Source organism: Pseudonaja textilis, chromosome 3 (assembly GCF_049901715.1).
Source record: "Pseudonaja textilis isolate UNSWEBS1 chromosome 3, rPseTex1.2, whole genome shotgun sequence".
In the NCBI taxonomy this organism is placed as follows: Eukaryota; Metazoa; Chordata; class Lepidosauria; order Squamata; family Elapidae; genus Pseudonaja; species Pseudonaja textilis.
In genome coordinates this window covers 44,978,397-44,998,454 of record NC_141992.1, presented here as the reverse complement: position 1 = coordinate 44,998,454, position 20,058 = coordinate 44,978,397, and the positions used below count along the sequence as shown (strand labels likewise).

General features: G+C 35.8%; 1 protein-coding gene across 16 annotated transcripts in view; it reads left to right on the top strand.

Moving 5' to 3' along the window:
* NFASC (neurofascin) overlaps positions 1-20,058 on the top strand; it is a 167,971-nt gene that overhangs the window by 15,604 nt on the left and 132,309 nt on the right. For 9 of the 16 annotated variants that reach the window (XM_087929435.1, XM_087929426.1, XM_087929434.1 and 6 more), the window contains exon 1: positions 12,033-12,298. The exons of 1 other annotated variant lie outside the window; for it this stretch is intronic. The gene's annotated coding sequence lies outside the window, so the exon portion shown is untranslated. Of the gene's footprint in view, positions 1-12,027; positions 12,299-20,058 lie in introns of those variants that run through there. 6 more of the 16 variants (XM_087929428.1, XM_087929427.1, XM_087929424.1 and 3 more) reach the window with 3 other exon arrangements.

Genomic DNA, 20,058 nt, shown 5'->3' with positions numbered 1-20,058 from the left:
TCTGGGTCCTAAACAGCTATACCTGTGGTTGAAGCAGGTTACCATAGAGTTACCCTGTGGTAATATGGGTGGCCAAATTTTTTTATTTATTTATTAATAAACAAATACCTGCTTTATTGCTTTGAAGAGTAGGCTGTTCATTGACAAGCAGAATGCCTTATTAAATTATTTGGACAGGCTTAAATTTGTGTGAGTGCATGTGAGTAAATGTACGTGAGTGTGTGTGTGTGTGTGTGTGTGTATGTGTGTATGAATATTTATCTATACATAAGCCACAAATCCAATGTTGTAATTTTAAGCTAACCATTACTGTAATAAATGAAAAGCATTTTTCCATGTCTCTAAATGTATAATAACTTCGCAATTATATAAAGTTGCAGTGAAATTATAGCCATATATGTGGCTTTCCAGAATAATTTAATATTAATCATTGTTGGAAAAAGGTAACATTAAATATTTGTTTACTCTTACAATAGTACATATACACATCGGTACATAAAATTCTCTACATTGTAAAGAAAAATGCCAATTAAAGAAGTTACAAGAGTTAGGAGAAAAGAAAAGGGCGAAGAGAGGAGAGAAGATTTTAAAGGGATCAAAGGAGTAGAGTTTTAAATGATAATATTTGTAGCCTTACTCTCATAGCAGCAAGGCAAAAATTGCATATGACTGTATTATCACACTGTACACTAAGAAGAAAAATTCTAGGCAGAGATCTAGGAGCTACCTAAAGGCCTTGTGAACATCAGTGATTGTTGTCTTTCTCCAGTTGGATTGTGTGTTTTGTAGAGAAAGGCATGTTGCTACTGTAAGTAGCAAGGCAAAGAAAGGGGCACAATAACCAGTCCAAATGTCAAAACTCTTGCTCTTTGTTTCGACAATTTATTTAAAAAGGTGAGGTATAAGAATCAGACCACACTCTTTCACAAATGTGCAATTAACAATGAAGAGTCTTAGCATTCTTAAAGACAGCATGACAGCCTTGCAGACATCATCCTACCAGATCACACCTGGCTGCTCAGGCCTTGTATTAGTCACATTGACTTAAATGGCATTGTATTTCACTGTGGTTGTCTGAAAGATTTTATAATTATACAGGTCCTTGGAAAAGATGATTGTCATTTACAGCATATATAACATAGCTTAAAAATAAAGAATAATTACAATATTGTATAACATCAGCTTATCAGAAAATCATTTCTTTTCCTAGCAAGGCCAACACTTTGCGTTGTTCACTATCTGCAAATGCTTCTGATACATTATCTTGAAAATTCAAACTGCAGAGGATAATGAGTTAGCATTCTGTATCAAGTGGGATAATATTCTTCTGATTTGTAAGTTGAACATACTTTATGATCTCTCTTTAACAAGTTGATATGTTAGTGAAGTTGAATTAGTCCATTTGTTTTAACTTATCCCAATTCTGGGTTGTACATATCCGGATGACCGCTAGCTGGGGGCATAAAGACACATAAATCTAATTGAGTTTTGCAGGCTAGATTGTTTAGCTCCATGTTTAGAAAACAACCATGCCCATATTCTGTTGATGTTCAGGTGAATTGCCTCAATCTTTTTTCACCTTGACTCAACAGATACAATGTTAATAGGGGTAAAATATGGATATGGATAAGCTAACCATCTACTCATATTTAGCTGTATGTATACATGTAAATATTCATATGCTGTCATCATTTCCTCAGCTCCCCACTATACAACAAATATTAACTCTGCTTGTTACTAGGGAAAAAAATTAAGATCTGGCTTTCCTCTCAGGCATTTGGGTCTATTTAGAAGGAGTCCCATTTTGGTTGTTTCATCATTGTGTTTGGTCACCCTTTTGTTATTTTATACAATAAGTATGTTTTATTGTAATGTGGTTCCTTTGGTTAATTATTTATTTTTGATGTATAGCAGTCAGAATCACACTTTGAATTGGGTGGCCATATAAATCTGAATGAATGAATGAGTGAATGAATAAAGTGTTTAAAATAATAAAGAATGGTTTTATATATACTAGCATATAACCACAATCTTATAAAGTAGCTCAGATGTGAGTGAAAAGCCATTGTGATCTGAAACAGGTGCTTCTCACCTCACAGACATAACAATGACATGTCATCATCTTTATAAAGTAGACTCATTACAGGAAGGCCAAACCACTTCCTTAACGATTTTCCTCCCCATTTTCTTAAGTGTCTTTCTGAATTCTTGGCTTTTGGGAGCACTAACTACAATCCAATTATGACAACACATTTTGTGATGCAGTGGTGCTCACCATCACTAGGCTGGGATCACAGTAGTTGGCCACAAACAGCTGTCAAAGATAGCATCTCTCCAAGCGCCTTCTAAGCTTTGCCAATTGGAATTGGAGTCAGAAGCCATGGAACATGGGTCCTATGGCTTTCTGCCAGTTCTTCTGGTCACCTAGCATGCAAGCAACCCTTTCTTATAAGGTAAGAGAAGGTAACTACTCAGATGTTGAGCTGCTCCCTTTATGTGTATGGCAAACAGCGTATGAGAAAAAGTTATTCTCCATGTGTGGGTCGTCCAATAAAATACAACCAGACAGTGCAGGATTGTGCTTTTGGCATCCATGAAAGAGCTTCCGTTGCTTGTACTACACTATGATTTAAGTCACCCTATCACTAGATTTTGTTAATCCCTGAATTTCTAGTGAAAATGTACTTCTGTCATTTGATATAATTTTAATAATGTTAAGGAATATAATTTATATTCCTTCGCACATAGTTGAATGTATGCTTCATTTAAAAAAAGGCAAATACTACACAGTAGCCATAATAATACAAGAAAGAGAAGCCACAATCTACTGGCAGCATGTAGTTCGAACTCGTTGCAGTTTCTTAGAGTATCACATCTCGCATATTTTTCAGCAAACTATTGGATACAGGTACATAGCTTTTCATTAAACAAATGAAAAAGTAATGAATTGATACATTATGCCTTTAAGAGGGTTAATACACTCTTTTATTAACTCTCTTCTACACCAGAGAACTCACCACAAAAAAGAGAATTGCACATTCTGCCTGTGTGGCACATCACCACATCCCCGATATATTCCCTTCTTATTAAGAGATGTTTTTAAAAAGAATAATGGTTCCCCCTTGTAATAAAACTCTCCCTTGTAATAAAACTGTAATAATTATTTCGATTATGTTTTAATTCATTTCATCTGAACACCAGTTGGTAGGTAAGAAGTAAGCTGTCTCTGTTTCAATTAATCACCAGGGTTTGGGAGATATTTTTTTCTTAATGGTTTCAAGCAAGCATCTGAAATCAATGGAAGGAAGAGATGTTCAGAATCAAGAACTTATTTCTTGGCTTTTGGAACATGCTGCTCATGTTTTTGCTTTACTTTTATTTCTCTCCTTTGATCAGATTCATCGCTTCAGATCTATACTCAGATTCATCGCTTCAGATCTGTTCCTTCTCTGCAAATCCTCTATTGACTGATCTTTGTCTTTAGACTAATCACTTTATAAGATTAATATAGTGTGATATTTTCAATATTCATATACAGTGGAACCTCGGGTCGCGAATGCTTCTGTTCGTGACCGAATTGGGTTCCGACCAAAAAATCCACCCAATTTTTGAATCAGGTCATGATTCAAAAATCGGGTGGCGAACACACCCAGCCACGGCAGATTCCCTTTCCGTGCTGATTTTCCCTTCCGCGCATGTGCAGTCCGTGCATATTTTTCCATGCATGCGCAGTCAGTCATGCTTCCGGTCACAACCAAATTGGGTTGGGATCATAGTCCTGGAATGGATTATGGTCGCGACCCACGGTTCGACTATATTGCTGTTAATAAGTGTATTCACATAATATAATTAAAAGTTGTATTACTGATTTCTTTAGGCTGGATTGTAATTTACTTATCATATATTATAGGAAGTCTTAAAATATGTTTTTATTCTGTTTTTATCTACCCTGTGAATGTATACAAAACACCCTCTCATTAAAAGTACATGGTATCCCCAGATTTGTGTTTCTCCTTAGAACTGGATCTCTGATGTAAACTGTGTAGAATATATTGATGGTGGAAGTAAGAGTTATCATTTGGAAAGAAATCTGTTCTAAGGGTCAGGCATGATAAGCTTCAGAGTCTTTATATTATTATTTGGGATACTGCAAAGATGACCAGCAGCTCCTTTAGCAATTGGTTGATAGTACCTTGTGCACAGTAGTGGGATTCAAAAAAATTTTTACTACTGGTTTGGTAGGCGTAGTTGGTGGGCATGGTGTGTCTTGGTGGCATGGCTTGGTGGGCACGGCACGGGAAAAATACTGTTCCCTCTCCACCCCTGGGGGAAGGTTACTGCAAAATCCCATTCCTTCCCCACCCCACTAACCTGCTTTCCAACTCCATCCTGTGCAGAGCAACAAAAGAAGACCCAGCCATTCAGCTGGGGCTCGGGAGGCAGAGAATAGATAGGGGTGGGGCCAGTCAGAGGTGGTATTTGCCGGTTCTCCAAACTACTCAAAATTTCCACTACCGGTTCTCCAGAACTGGTCAGAACCTGCTGAATACCTCCTCTGCTTGTGCAGTTCTTAAACTATAGATAACTGATTCTAGCTTTAATTAGAAACATATTAAAAAGATATATATTTGTTTATATTATTAAATGATTTCTATTTTAATAATTTCATGCCTGTGGTTTCACTGGACAACAAAAAGTTTGCTTCCTGAACTCGGTTAGATGTATCTTATAGGTTTTGGCTGCTAATTATGAAAATAACCTGTAATTTAACCTATCACCTACCATTTTGTAGAAAACATACATTTTTACACAATGGCACAATGGTACACACTTCAATATCTGTTGTTGAAGCACATCCAGTATACCAAGTACAACTAGAACATCTATAGAGATCTAAAAGTACTGGCTCTGCTGCTTGAAATGCAGCTCAGATATACCAAGTATCATTGTTATATATGCAAATGAGACAGCCATGCAAAAGAGTTTCATTTCATTAAAAAGAAATTACCATTCCAAAATAATTAGCTTCCAGGACAGAAAAATGTGGCACATGAACAACTTCTTTACCCAAGAAAGGTATTTTTGTTTCTACTTCACATAAAACTCATAAAACGAAAAATATTTTGAAAGCGATAAACAAGGTGAAAGTTGAAAGGTGAAGGTGAAAATTTTCATTATTTAAGACAGATGTTTCCAAAAATAACTGATGCCAAGATTAAGGGAGGTATTTTGTTGGTCCATAGATTAGATACAAGCAGTTCAAAGATCTGCTAGTGGGGCCAGAGAAACTTGTCTAGAAAGCATTCAAGGATGTCGCTGAGAATTTTCTTGGGAACTGAAGAACACCAAACTACATTTAGATGATTGACAAATTTCTTTCAGCCTACAAGACCATGAAATGCAACATGCCACTGAAGATTCATTTTTTGTATTCACACCTGGACTTCTTTTCCAAAAGTCTAGGTGTAGTCAATGACAAGCATGGTGAAAAGTTTACCAGAGATTGTTACAATAGAAAAACTGTATCAGGATAATTTGAATCCATCAATACTGACTACTGTTGGATACTGCAATGAGATGCATTAGACACTGAGTAAAACAAAAATTAACAGCAAAACACTTTTACCCCACTGAACTAATGCAGCATGTTCGAAATATGTGATTAAATACATTATAGTCATTAAAATTTAATTTCATGTTTCTGAAGATTCCTAATAATGATAATGCCGCCATGACAATGTGAGTTTGACACCCCTGACTGACATTTATATGACACCCTATACTACTTTATAGCACTCTCTGAGTGGTTAACAATGTCAGCATATTGCCCTCAATAATCTGGGTTCTTATTTTGCGGATATCAGAAGGATGGAAGGCTGAGTCAACTTTGAGCTCTGTCAGGATTGATCTCCAAGCTGTGGAGACACAACCAGGACTCATCAAGCATGACAATGAATGAAATTACAGAGCCAGACATGGCCTGTTGTTCGATTTCACCCTAAAAAGGAACAAAATGTCAGGACATTTTAGAGGATTTTTAAAAAATTATTGTAGGTTGAGTTGAAAATTTTAGTTTGCAAACAAGAAAATGTATTTTCTTTGCAAAATACTTGAATTTCAGTCCAAAAATTAATTAAATACAGTGACCTCTTTTGTACAAGGCTTAGACAACTTTTTAAATGATATTCTTTTTAAAAATGATGTTCTCACCACAAAGTACCAGATGATGAAAGGGGGACAAGAACTGTCCCAACAAAATGACCTTGCTTGTATTTTCTTTGCGTTCTGGAATTTACTTTATGCAGCAGTCATGCCTGTGATGTCATAATCTTTCCAGTTCTTTTGCCATTATGTTAGCATGTGCTAAAGAGCTGAACTGGTGAGGCAGAAATCTTATGTTGTTTCCAGTGTATCAAGATTACCAATGGGGGAGACAAGGGAAGCATTGTAAAATGGACGAGGAAGAAAAACTGATGGTTTGAAGGGCACCCATTAATCTTTTAAATATAATTATGTGACAAGGACTTCAGAGATGGTCATTAGGTACTTCTAAATGGCTATCTAGAAATCTCTTCCAAGAACAACCTTTACAGAATAGGATAATTACTGCCTGGTTAATTTCTATAAATTTTCTATAAAATTAGAATATTTATTTATTTAGAAATTAGATATGAATAAAGAGGACTTCAGAACTATAAAAGTAGCGAGACAGTTTAGACTAGTGGTTAAGGCTTCAGGCTAGAAAGCAGAAGTTCTAATCCCACCTCGGGTATAGAAACCAGCTGGGTGATTTGGGGCCAGTCATTCTCTCTTAGCCCAATCCACTTTATTGGGTGGTTGTGTGGAAAATAGGAATGTAAGAGTTATTTATAAAAACAATAAAGGCAAGATAAAAAAGAGATATCATATCTCTAAAGGTAGTTGGAGGTTGCCCCCTTACAATACATCTATACTGTACTGTTGACTCCTTCCCACTATTGTCATGTTGGAAGCTGTTAAGAAACAGCAATACATCCCTTTGAGTATAATCAGAAGTTAACAATTTTCAATGCTAATTGGACAAGATCTGTGCATTTTTGAACAGTTGCATTATTAGTCTTTGAATCAATTAGGACTACCAGAACTGAGCTTCAAGGAAACTATTTGGAGCTATTCAGACCTTTGCCACTCAGACTTAAAAATCTAGGGTTAGTAGAATGCAGGATTTTCACTAGCTAAAAAATTCAAAATTCATGTCATTTATGCTAGGTCTTACCATTTAAAATATTTGGGGAATCCCACATTAGAACATCTTGATTTTTCAGGCTAGGATTGTGTTAAAACTGGCTTTCAGTAGTAATATCTGTCCCATATTGTTTTGGGAAGGCTGTGCTCATATTTCAGACTTGGTGAGCAGACTGGTTGTTCCTAGAAGTCAACCTTCAGCAAAGCATTTCTTACGAGGAGGCATGTAAGGAGGCTCTATCCTTCCTCCAGCAAAAATAACAAAGGAGCCGCCTCATTCATTTTTCTCACTTGCCTCCAGTGTGATAGAGAGTGAATTGTTACAGGCACATGGCCTGAGGTGTGTGCAAAATGTTAGAAAAAGATGAAAAGATTGCTAGGAAATAAATATTTCCTTCATAAAATCAAATGTCACTTTGTTTCGGTTGTCATTATTTTGTGCCCAATCTCTATCCTCAATTTGTACGTGACTGGTTCTATTTGTAATTCTCTCAGATCAGCACCAAGAAAATTGATGGTGCTGTTTCAGAATTTGAAATCTGTTTATCTCTGGATCACTTGGGTGTCTAATAATTAGAGATTTAGGGTATTATTATAATGTTCATCATATTATTTCTAGTCATATACTTGGGATCTTTCACAAATGGCTTTCAGGTCTCACAAGTCAAAAGACAAGATTCTTGTACTGCACCAAGAACAAAACAAGAGTGGAAAATCTCAGATCCCATCTAGGTATCGTTAAGTATACCAGCTATTGGCTAATTTATATAGTGCCGTTGTCAGGCTCATCTTGCTGATTTTTCATTTCTGTTATTTTAGGAGATCTCTTCTTTCATTTTGAAGGAAATGAAAGGAGGGGGGAGGAGCATTAGTTTCTTCATGCACTCTCATTGTTTTCCTCTCTCTGCATGGTTAGATAGTGACTATGTATACTGAAGAATTTTTTTCTTCCTGTGGAAAGCAATTTGGGAGAAATGCAAGTGAAACCCATCCCTGCTTCTTCTCATGTGCAAAACTTATACACTTTTACAATTATTAAGAAAAGATTGAAATACAGGGAAATTGTGTTGAGGTCTGCTGATAACCTGTTTCAATTTTTCCACTTTAATTAAACTGAGCACTTTTATTGAACATAAAGAAATTACAGAGTGTGATAATCACAGCAGGTGCAGCCTTTATTACTGTTTACATTAAAAATAATTTTCCTTATTAAAATGTTGGTTGTATGAACTTGACCTCTCAATGCATCTGATAAATTGGAAGCATTTAAATAAAGGAACTTGCCTTGATTGTATACTACTGCTCAAGGCTGAAATGTCACTTATGACTGACTGTATTTTTGCACAATCAATAAATTTGCAGTTCTTTTTCCTGCCTCTTGCTGGTTTCCATAGATACAGATGAGAAGTGACAGGTTCTTGTGGTCTGCATTGACCCTGTTCTAACCTTTTGCTCCTAGACTTCCTTATTGGAGGATATGCTTATGCTGCTGTTTGTACTTTGTCTTATTCCACCCCTTTCCTAACATGTTTTAATGGTGAAACCTTTCATTAGATTCTAAAGGGGACAGAATTGTGCTTCCTTGATTTTGTTCATTTGCTGCAGTAATTTTACTAATTCATCTGACTTTTTGACATGAGTATTTTGATATGTTCAGATAGTGAAAGGTGTTTCTTCTTCTAAATCTGGCCATCTCCATTAGCATGCACTTCGTTTTTGACAATATATTTAATTCTTCTAACATCATGATATGAATGCTAATTTATATGAGACTATCGTACAATGGAATTCATAGTGGTGACTTAATTTCAAGATATAAAGTATAATCAAGTTCCTTAAAATTTATCTAAAAATTAAGAGAACAGTACTTATGTGAGACTAAAGCCTGAGAGAGCTTCAAGGCTAAAGTAGGATTAGAACTCACAATCTCTAACAAATACCTTTACCAGTAAACTAAATTGTGTGTCTTATCCATCCAGCTTCTCCTATTCCCAACAGTATTTCATTTGCTGGGTAGATGGGGGGGGGGGAGGAAAACTGACAGAGAAAAATGTCATAATTGTGGATAAAATTCCAAACTCTTAAATTTGGAAAATGAGGGTGATTGGAAAGTCTTCTCTGATAATTCTAAAATAAAAAAGCCTTGCTAAGATCCAGACTGTTGTAAATTTCATCACTAATATCAGTATCTCTTTTTTTTAAAAAAAATGGTTCAATATACAAACATTTAACTATTTGAAAACTAGCTAAGTATATTTAGGAGGGGGGAGGGGAATTCCATTTGGGCTATATGTGTTCCTGCAGCAAAGCAATTATTCTTTCATTACCTCTTAATACTGTCACTATTCTGTATGGATATCTGGGTTAACTCCTTAGCCAATTTGAAATATCCTAAAGCTGGTGTATTACAAATCTCTTAAAATATCCCCCAATCAATACTGCCAGCAATGCAGTATGTGAATCAGCAGAACAGCTACAGCACTGAAAAGCATTACAAAGGAGGCTGGTGAGTTGTTTTCTATATGATCTTGTCCAAGATCTTTTGGAATTCAATAGCCTAGCTGAATAAGCTATTTTGGTTGTATGTTGAAGATAAAGAACCAGCCTCAGAGTGTAGCTGTATTACAATGATTTCATAGCATGCAAATCAGTGGGTAAATAATAGATTCATTCTACAGGAGGAAGCTATAAGCAATTGCCCAGAAAGGGAGTCGTATCTTTGGTTGGACTGGAGTTTGAAAATTAATTTTTCTAAAAAGCAAAATTAATTTTAAAAAATGTAAAGAACTTCAGTGTGCAACTCTTCCCAAATTTAAAGTGTTTCATGCTAACTGAGAACTAATACTGCTTCCTTGTTATGCAACCTCTGTGCAAAAACAAAACCTAGAGATTTGTAAATAAGCAGCTTATTCTAAAAATGATTTCCCTTTGTGCCTAGGCCACATAAGGGTTGCTTTGGGCATCCTTCAAGGGAAACCATAAGGCAATATCTCCTCCACATCTTAGTTTCCATAGATGATACAACTCATATTTCAGGTTGGCATTATTTAGCATTGGAGACGAGAGGTTTAATGCTCTCAGTTGCTGACTACTGCAAACATTTCATTTATTTCAATTTTTAAAAGATTCATAGCAATAAAGTTGTAGATACTTTGTTTTTTATGTTGTTTTGTATATAACATACACATATGAAAAATTAGTCTTGTTTTGGAAACCACGGTACCCTTGATAATGCTTGATAATGTGAAACACATTTTACTCATTTGTACTCTAATGATGCATCTTTGGTTCCAGCTTTAATGCTGGATTATGTATCGATCAGTGTTGACAATATTGAGTTAGGTGAAACAATATTTGATTAGGTTCAAACACTGCACTGAATCATGGATTATAAAATATGACATGATAAACCAGAAGCAAACAACTCTTGCTAGGCTGAGAAATATCCTTAACATACTCAGACCAGGGGAGAATTAAATGCTATCCTTTCCAATGACACTAAAATTTAATTCAAGTTAAATATGCTTATATGATTAATCTTCAATAACTATGTACAGTATTTAATTTAATCTTCTAATATGACATATTAATATCTACAATTGTTGACAGTTTTTAGAGGTTCTGAAGGCCACAGCCAAGGCTTCAAAGGCATATGTGGCCTTCCATCCTTAGTTTTTGCACCTCAGCACCAACTCTAAACCATTCTGTACATCATAACACAATATATGAAGCTAGTTAGTATATGGTAACTTTCTTTATTCAAACTCAATTTTTGCTTGTCCCTTTGATGAATTGATAGTCTTCTTAGAACTGACCCTTGATTTTGATGTATTTCTAGAAGAACAAGCTCCTCTTTCCTCTGACTTCTTAGTCCTGTAAAGAAAAATAAATTCCAGGGCATTCAATAACATAAGAACAAATACATGGCAGAATGCCAGAAGTCAGAATGTGGTGTTAGGGATGTGCAATTATATTAATAATAAATAGCATCTGCCTATAGTAATTGGAGACAAGCAAAGACCAATAAGAAAGCATCTTATTGTAATCCAATCCAATAGATTTGTGTCCTGGACTGGTAAGGCATAGAAAAAAAATACAAGGAATATTAGCTGGTTGAATCTGCACTTAAATTTCTGCTTGAAAGTTTAAGGTAAATATGTACAATAGGCATTCAGGACTCCAACCTCATTAAAGCCTTGGCTTACTCTGATGCTGTTCAATTAAACTTAGATCCATCAGGTTTTATCCTGGCTTCATACTTTGTGCCTTGTTCCTTCCCACTTTTAGGATTGAAACCCTGATATACTCATGAAAATCTCTGAGCCATGTAGGCCCGGAAAAAAGTTCTACTCAACTGTCTTCCAGGTTGTGCTTGGCAAAGGCTAAAGAACTGTATTTTCATGCATGTTTTTGCTTCTGAATAGCTACCCTGAGAGAGGTGAGAATGAGAATGGTCCCCCTTTTCACTTGGACTCCCTATTCTCATCGTGGCTTTTGTGTTGTTTCACAAGCAGAAATGGTACAAAAAGAGACAGCAACTTTGGGAACAACTGAACACAGGCCTGTCATACAAGGGCCTGGGGCTTGCACTATGCAGAACATGGAGCCTGTCCCTGGCTGGCACTCTGAGCTGTTTTCAGCAGCTTTGGGGGAGAAGCATAGAGTGGGCAGTGTCTGGAACTACAGCTTCTGCATTATTCACGAGGGGAATCCACAGAGAGGGGAGGGAGGAGGAGTAAACAAGAGAGTGGAGCAGCGTGGCGGCGTGTGCCCTCCCATTTGCTGTAGCTTGGTGGGCTTGAGATAATGAGCTTCTATGTAAGCCATAGAGGAGGAGAGCTGGCCTGGGAAGGGTAATTTTTTTGTAGCAGTTAGATGGCATCTATCTTTTGACCCTTGAAAAAAGGTCTGCTTAGTTTTCTCAGCTGTGGAAGGCCAGAGGTTTGCTTCCTTGGAAACCGTGAGAGACCGTTTTGTGCACCCAACTGAGCAATTTGAATGTTTCCTGGATTTTTGCAGCCATGACCAAAACTTCTCAGGCCTGGCATGAAGGACCTTCTCATTTCAGATAAAGGTGACTGAGAGATGATTGAACACCAGCCCTGGAAGGGGAGGGAGGGAGAAGGGAAAAATGTTTAAGTGTGAAAGGTGAAAAAGGTAGGTCTGCTTGCTTATTTAATACCGACAGAGGGATGGAATGGGCTGGAATAGTCATTATAAGCTACTAAAGTAGAGTCATGCAAGCGTATAACTGTTTGGTCAAAACTCTCTATGCCATAATCCTTTGTAAAACGATGGTGCAATATAGAGTCAAGTCCTCTGTTTCTGCCGAAGAAAACAACAGCTCTGGGCTCTGCTTTTGTAACAACAGATTTAGTATTGCAAAGGACTGGCAGATCCTTTTTGTATCATATCCCATTTTACTTCCTGACTTCATTTGCAGTCTACTTTGGCACTTCAAGCAGCACCAATCTATCTCCCTCAAGTCCTTGTCTTTATCCCCCACCCCCATTGACTGAACGTCTCACAGTCCATGGAGGTTTCATATCCATCTATTTTAATTCCAGGCAATTTAAAGAGATGGGGATGAAAGACATTGGGCTTTTCTTGCCAGCTTATGGAAAACAAACAATTAACAAATGAACATGTTCTTGGGATGTTTGATTCTCAACTCATGTCTTGAAAGGTGCCCAGGCTGATGATTAATATAGGATACTAATTGAAGAGATTTGAACTTTGGAATAGAAATGTTGGGAGCTCTCTTCTCTATAGAAAGATTGTAGAAAGATTGAGATGATTAGTGGTCTGTCTGTGTGTGTGTGTTCGTTTTTTAAAACAAATCTCCAGTAATGGGTTTTTCTCTCTAAAAAAGACCGTTGGGTTCCAAATTCTGTATCCTTCTTAAAATTCCTTACATAATCTATACTTTTGCTTGTTCAAACTTAAAGTAGCCTTTCTTCTCTAGCGTCTTTATGCTCTGCTCATTTGTATTCACCATTTTTTTAGTTATTGTTTACTTTTGATTGTATTTGTTTTCCCCTATTGTTATTAGCTGCTGTGAGTTTTTAAAAGAAAACTGGGTCAACTCAAATGAACCAGAATTTCTAAATGTAGAAATGTTTATTTCAAGAAAGAAGCTTCTAGGATGGAACATTTTTTCCAATTGGTTCATAAAATGAATTAGTAATGTAATGAGTGGAAAGGAGTCAATATTTTATTCAGTGCATTGACATTAAGAAACAAACTTACATGATTTACTCTTAAAATTCAAAGACACAGTGGATTACTTTGAGTACATTTAAAAACAAATTAAATTTGTATTAGTGAAGTAATATATTTATTGCTTGAAAATGTCACATTTGTTTCTTATTTGTTTTAATAAGTCTTTTAAATCAAATTCTTTTATTGTTATATTAGTTTAGTTTAGCTTACTTTATTGTCATTGCACCTCGTATAACGAAATCAAACATCATCTTCAGTGTGCATCATGACCATGAAAATAAACACAAACACACATCCTTCACACTCCACACATTGAACCGAAAACCCCCAAAACTGCACCAACACTACACTATGCAGTAGAATTCAAAAGAGCTACTGTCCTGGAATAGAAGCTATTTTTCAGCCTATTTGTGCTTGTTTTTATTATTCTGTACCGTCTGCCAGATGGTAATAGTTCAAAAAAAGGGTTCCCAGGATGAGATGGATCTTTGAGAATGTTTTGAACTTTCTTAAGGCAGAGGAGCTATAAAGCTCTTCCAAAGAGGGGAGAGGGCAACCAATGATCTTCTGGGCAATGACATTAACCCTCTGGGGTGCTTTCCTATCTGCCACTGTGCAATTGGCAAATCATACAGAGATGCAGTAAGTTAAGATACTCTCTATGGTACAGCGGTAGAAGGTCACCAGCAGTTTTTCATTCAGTTGTTGTTTTCTGAGAAGCCTCAGAATAAAATATATAAATAAATATATGTAAATAATATGTAAATATATATAAATAAAAAGGTGAGATTTATATAGAATACAAGAAGAAATCAAAGAATTTTTAATAGATAGCTACATCAAAATTGTATGATTCAAAATATTTTTTAAAATCCACCTTATTCTGTGGGATCAAGTAAATGTTAAGATATAAAGTTGGGATGTTATACCTCTCTTTATGTCCACATAAGCCAAATTACATGTGTTCAGAACCTGTACTGTTTCTTAGATGAACTATGAAGTTAGGATAGCTTGGATCTACTGCAATATTAATGTAGGAATTTAAACAATAAATCACAATAGGAGTGCCCTATTTATTTCCAAGTTTAAACTTATTTCTAATAAAACATAATACAGTGAGGTAGCTCACAATTGTTTCCCCAAGATTCTTTAAATTAATCTCCAGTTTAATTACTATATTGCGTTTCAGCATTTGAAGGCATCAGTATATATCTATACTATAATATACTTCATGGATTTGTTCAGTTGTTGAATTGTAATATCTCCTATAAATATATACAGATAATTAAAAGCCAAAATTTGTCATTTTATTTAAAGAGATGAGAACTTGAATATATGAAATTGTCAAATTATTTCAATACAAGCTTCAGAATTTTTTATTTTAAAATTAAAAGAAATTGAGTCCAAGTCTTCACCTGCAAACTAAAAACCTCTGAAAATTCACTGTTTCATAATTGTGGCTGACATTTTAATTTCACGGGAGAAGAATAAAAGATAAGGGAAGGCAACAGCTGATGAGGTTTTATATTAAGGACTATGTTATTTCTAGAGTCAGAGAAAGGGTACTTTAAATTTCCCAGTTACCTGAGTGAGAACAAATTAATTTGCATGGTGGGAGATCATAAATAATTCAGTCCCATCAGGATTATACCATTTCAGAAAAAGAAGGGAGGGAAACTATGTTCATGTCTTCTCCCACCAAAGCTCTGCCAGAAAAAAAATCTAGAGTATAGATTGATATGTTAAATAATAATAATAATTCCTACTTAGTTTTTCACTGAGGAAAATAGTAATTTTGACATGAAAATTCAGCTGCATCAGTTGAATTCAATTGCTTTATGGAATGGTAAAATCCCACTAAATTAACTTTCAGATATATTTGCTGCAGAAACCACAAACTTCATTAAATTGCATGAATTAAAATATATTTCTGGGTACTAGTAGTTTTGGTTAAAAGATATTTTTGGACAACAGTAGTTTTGGAGTACATATTTTATATGATTACAGTGGAAAAGAAGCATGAACATATTTCAGTAAAAAGGGTAAATAAATGAAAACATGCTTGTTTCCTTGCCAGTTTCACAAATGAACCATTCATGCGTAAATGGAGCAAGAGAGGAAATGGGATTTTGGGAAGGTGTTAATAAGATGTGCTGATTGTATCACTGGGATCAGAGGTGGTGTGTGTGCATTTCATAAATTAATAGGAAAAAAAGCCTTGGTTGTTAATTACAATTCCAGCAATTTATTGCTCGAGTCTTACCCTATTAACTCTGCAGGGTGCAGAGGGTGCAGGGCGCAGATCAGTCTTAGGGCTAAGGGATCTGTAACTGTTGGAGGAGACTTCCAGTGCCCTCTTAGAACACTTTTGTAGTTTGAGTTTAGAAGGAATATTTCTTTCAACTTCTTTAAATTAGTTTTCTCCATGAAATCTTCTTGCCTGGATTGCTATAATATGGTCTGCATAGGGATGTCCTTAAAAAACCTTAAAAAACCTTTGGAAGCTTCAACTAGTGGAAACTGTAGCTGCCCAAGTAGTAAATGGTGTCAGATGTTCAACACATGTAACAGCATTATTGCATGAACTGCATCGGTTGCCTGTGCGTTTCTGAATGCAGTTCAAGGTGTTGGTGCCGTCTTTAAAGTCCTTCATGGCTTGGGATTGGGTTCATTCCCCCATCATTGTTGAGGATGACTCAACTCTGTTGACCTTTTGTAAAGGCCTTGAAGACCTGGCTTTGTACCCAAGTCTGGGACCCCAAGTCTGGGAAGAACCCCATTTCCTGGCTATATTAACATCTATGATGACATTTTTCTCAACTGTCATATATATTTAATTTTGTACTATATTGTAACTGTTTTTAATTCTTTTATGATTGTTTGCAACACAGAGTCATTTTTTTGAGATGGGTGGCGATAAAAACAATGAATAAATATATTGTTACTGTATAAGCATAGGCTTAATTAATTACATGACAACTTCTCAATAAGGCAAAATAGTGTCTAATGAGGAATGTTAGCATATGACAAATTGTATGTTCTGTATACTAGTTTCTTGTCTTCAGGCTTATAATATAATTTACTACCCTTAATATTTATGAATGAGATCAAGCTCCATCTCTGTCTATACAGCCAATCAGGTACCATTGTATATTCATAAGCAAAGCAACCGTTGTTGCTAGTTTGGTCCCACCACATTTGGTAACACATAATCTTGGAAGCTGTAATAATGCATGTTGCAGATAGGAATGCAGTGGAGGAAGAAGGCGAGCAATGCATGTTAGAATGTTGAAAACAATGTTGAAAAATTGTGACACAAGCTCTGTCCCATTTGTGTGTCACTATGTGGAATGCAGTTATGAACAGGTGCATTTGTGCTGCAGCAATGCTGGTGATATTTTTTGTCATTTTGTTAAAGGCAACAAGGTCCTGTCAATATCCCTATTAATGAATCTGAGCAGATAAGATGAGAGAATCTGACATATCTCTAGAAAGGATATTTATTTTTCTAGGCATGTGACTGGTTGATTGATCTTCTGTTGAAGTATACTAGACTCCACAGTAGTAACCGCTTATTTTCCTTAAAGCTATTTTATTTCTACAACAAGGTGTCATGATCTCTTAAGAATTCAGTACTAAATATCTAACACATAATGGGGGGGGTTGGCATCTTCCCCCAACCTGAAATATACATTTATGAATTTGTGTACATACATTTATTAAATTTAAACAGGAAATGTTTATTTGTTTGATTAAGTTACCACATGCCTTGGATCTATGAGTTGCCAAAAGAGCCTTCAGAGTACATTCTTGAATTCATTATGGAGCATATTTTTCCTCCCAGGAGCAGGGAAATGGCTGCTTTCCAAATATTTCAACTATTATTGCCATCAACACTCGTCAGCTTGGCCATTGGCATGGGAGTTATAGCAGCTTTACTCTCTCCTAAAATATTTGAGCCTAAATACCTTTAAAATTGTGACTTTCATTAATTGTGAAAGTAATATGTTATCCTTTTAGAACTGTGAAGTGCAGATGTAGCTCCTGTCTTCATTTTTTCCCTATTCTTGTCCCCCCAGGGAATCTAGTATTTACTTTCCCTTTGTAAATGAAAATCCCAAACTCTAATCTCCACAAAAATAGATGCATTAAGCTTGATTGAAGCTTATGATAAATAAGATCTACCGGAAAGTGAGCGTTGGGTTTAGAGAATTATTATTTCAACCATCATTATCCAGTTTGGCTGTCTTTTGGGCTGAGTTTGAAATGCTAATGATAATAGCATTTCTTTTCAATAAAGCAAAGCAGAATATAATAACAGAGTTGGAAGGGATCTTGAGATCTTCTAGTCCAACCCACTGCTTAGGCAGGAAACCTTACATCACTTGAGGCAGATCAACAGGCCAAAATATTTTAAAATAACAAAATAAACCTTCTATCACATAATCTTAAGCATTTCTTAAAATGTGAAAGTAAGACCCACTATTCTTGGACCTACTTCAAGATCAATTAGCATAAATTGCAGCAATTATGTATTGTAATCCCTATTTTGACAGATGGAATTCTGAACCTGGACATTTATTTTGTAAATGTCAGAGTGCTTATGTTTATTATATTCCAGTTAAAATATATTAAAAAGTAAATCTGTTAGAATTATTTCTGCTTCCTTTCTGGATTAGAACAATATTAAATGGGTGACAGTTTTGAACTATTAGGCTTTCCCATATTCTGTATTCTACTTATGTTCAGCCTAATTATAGCTGTCTACTTTTTTCTGTACTGTGTTGGGATTCTGCTAGAATGTTAGTATCTACATAGAGGATAAGTTGATAGGGAAACATTCATTCAGGCCTGTGCTGAAATGGAAGAAAAATGAACCAATAGAGAAAGAATGGGAACAGTGGGAACTATTACTTTCATTCAGAGTCTGAGTTTAAGATAACTTTCGATCTAAAAGATAAAAATAAAAACATAAGTGCAATAAGTGTACTTTGAAATTTAAAGCTGTGAAAGGTTAAAGAAATCAACCTCATTCCTTCCAGATTGTTTTTTTTTTCCTTTTGTTTTCTGTGATTAAAGTGGCAGTGATCAATATTATTTAGGGACATTCTCTCCTGGCTTTGGGGAGAGTTCATACATTCATGACAACCAAACTCTGGCTCACCCATAATCCTTGCTTTTTACTTTTTTTTATAAAATCTGTTTTTGTATGACAGCACCTATTGTCCCAAATAACTGCTATATGGTAAAGCTGGTGTTGCCTGTTGGTGTTGGTTGTCAAGAATGTGCTGAACACCCAGTTTTTACAGAATAAAATTGAGCATATTGTGTTCCTAAATAGTGTTGCTCTATATTTCAGTAGAAAGCATATGAGGTTATATTGTGACCGAATTATGTAGTTATTGAAACTGAGCACATGCAATCTCTTCTTAAAAACTTCCGGTGCTGGAGCATTTACAACTTCTGGAGGCAAGTTGTTCCACTGATTAATTGTTCTAACTGTCAGGAAATTTCTCCTTAGTTCCAAGTTGCTTCTCTCCTTGATTAGTTTCCACCCATTGCTTCCTGCCCTACCCTCAGGTGCTTTGGAGAATAGCTTGACTCCCTCTCCTTTGTGGTAGCCCCTGAGATATTGGAACACTGCTATCATGTCACCCCTAATCCTTCTTTTCATCAGACTAGTAGACATTCCCACTTCCAGCAATCATTCTTTATATATTTTAGCCGCCAGTCCTCTAATCATCTTTCTTGCTCTTCTCTGCACTCTTTCTAGAAGTCTCGACATCTTTTTTACATCATGGCGGCCAAAAAAAAGAAACACACCTTTTGCATGCATGTGCATTTATTCATACATATGCTTTAAGATAAGCAATTGAATTTGAGGTAGGAAGATACAGTGTGGCCTGTAGTTAGCAATGATTACAGCACTTAATGGATGAGTCTAAGCTTGTTACACTCTCTGGAAATGGGTTCTTTCTTGTTGCTCTCTTTTTACTGACACTTTTTACTGATTTTAAAGCAAATATTGTCCAAGAATCTTAGATATGTCACATTATTCTATTTTCACCTCAGATTTTCTTTCTGGTATTTAGCTAGTGTCTCCCAACCCTGGTAACTTATAGTTATATAGAATTCAACTTTCTGGCTATGGAATTCTGAGATCTGAAATTCTCAAAGTTAAAAATGCCTAAGGCTGCAAAAGGATAAAGAAATGTTAGTATAGAGATGTCTCAAATATGCAAACATGCTAGCTTTTTCTAGTTTGGTACTCTGCAAATACTGAAAGCTGTGGAGTTGTAGTCTTATTCAAGCAGATGGAATTGCACTTCAGATAGTAGTGAGAAAGAAGGGATAGAAATTATGTCTGATAATTCCTATACACTGCCAGAAGCAAAATGGCACAAATTTTCATGAATAATTTTCATCACTTTCTTCACTAGGGAATTCCTGTGCATCAATGCAGGTTGTTATGGATACAAGAAAACTGCCTTGCTCCCCATGGATTGTAACAAAAGGCTGATGACTGTATTGCTCTTAACAGAAGGTTATGATTGGGTTTTCTGCGTTGTTGTTGTTGAGGAGGATACACAAAGTATTGTTTGATTTAGTGGT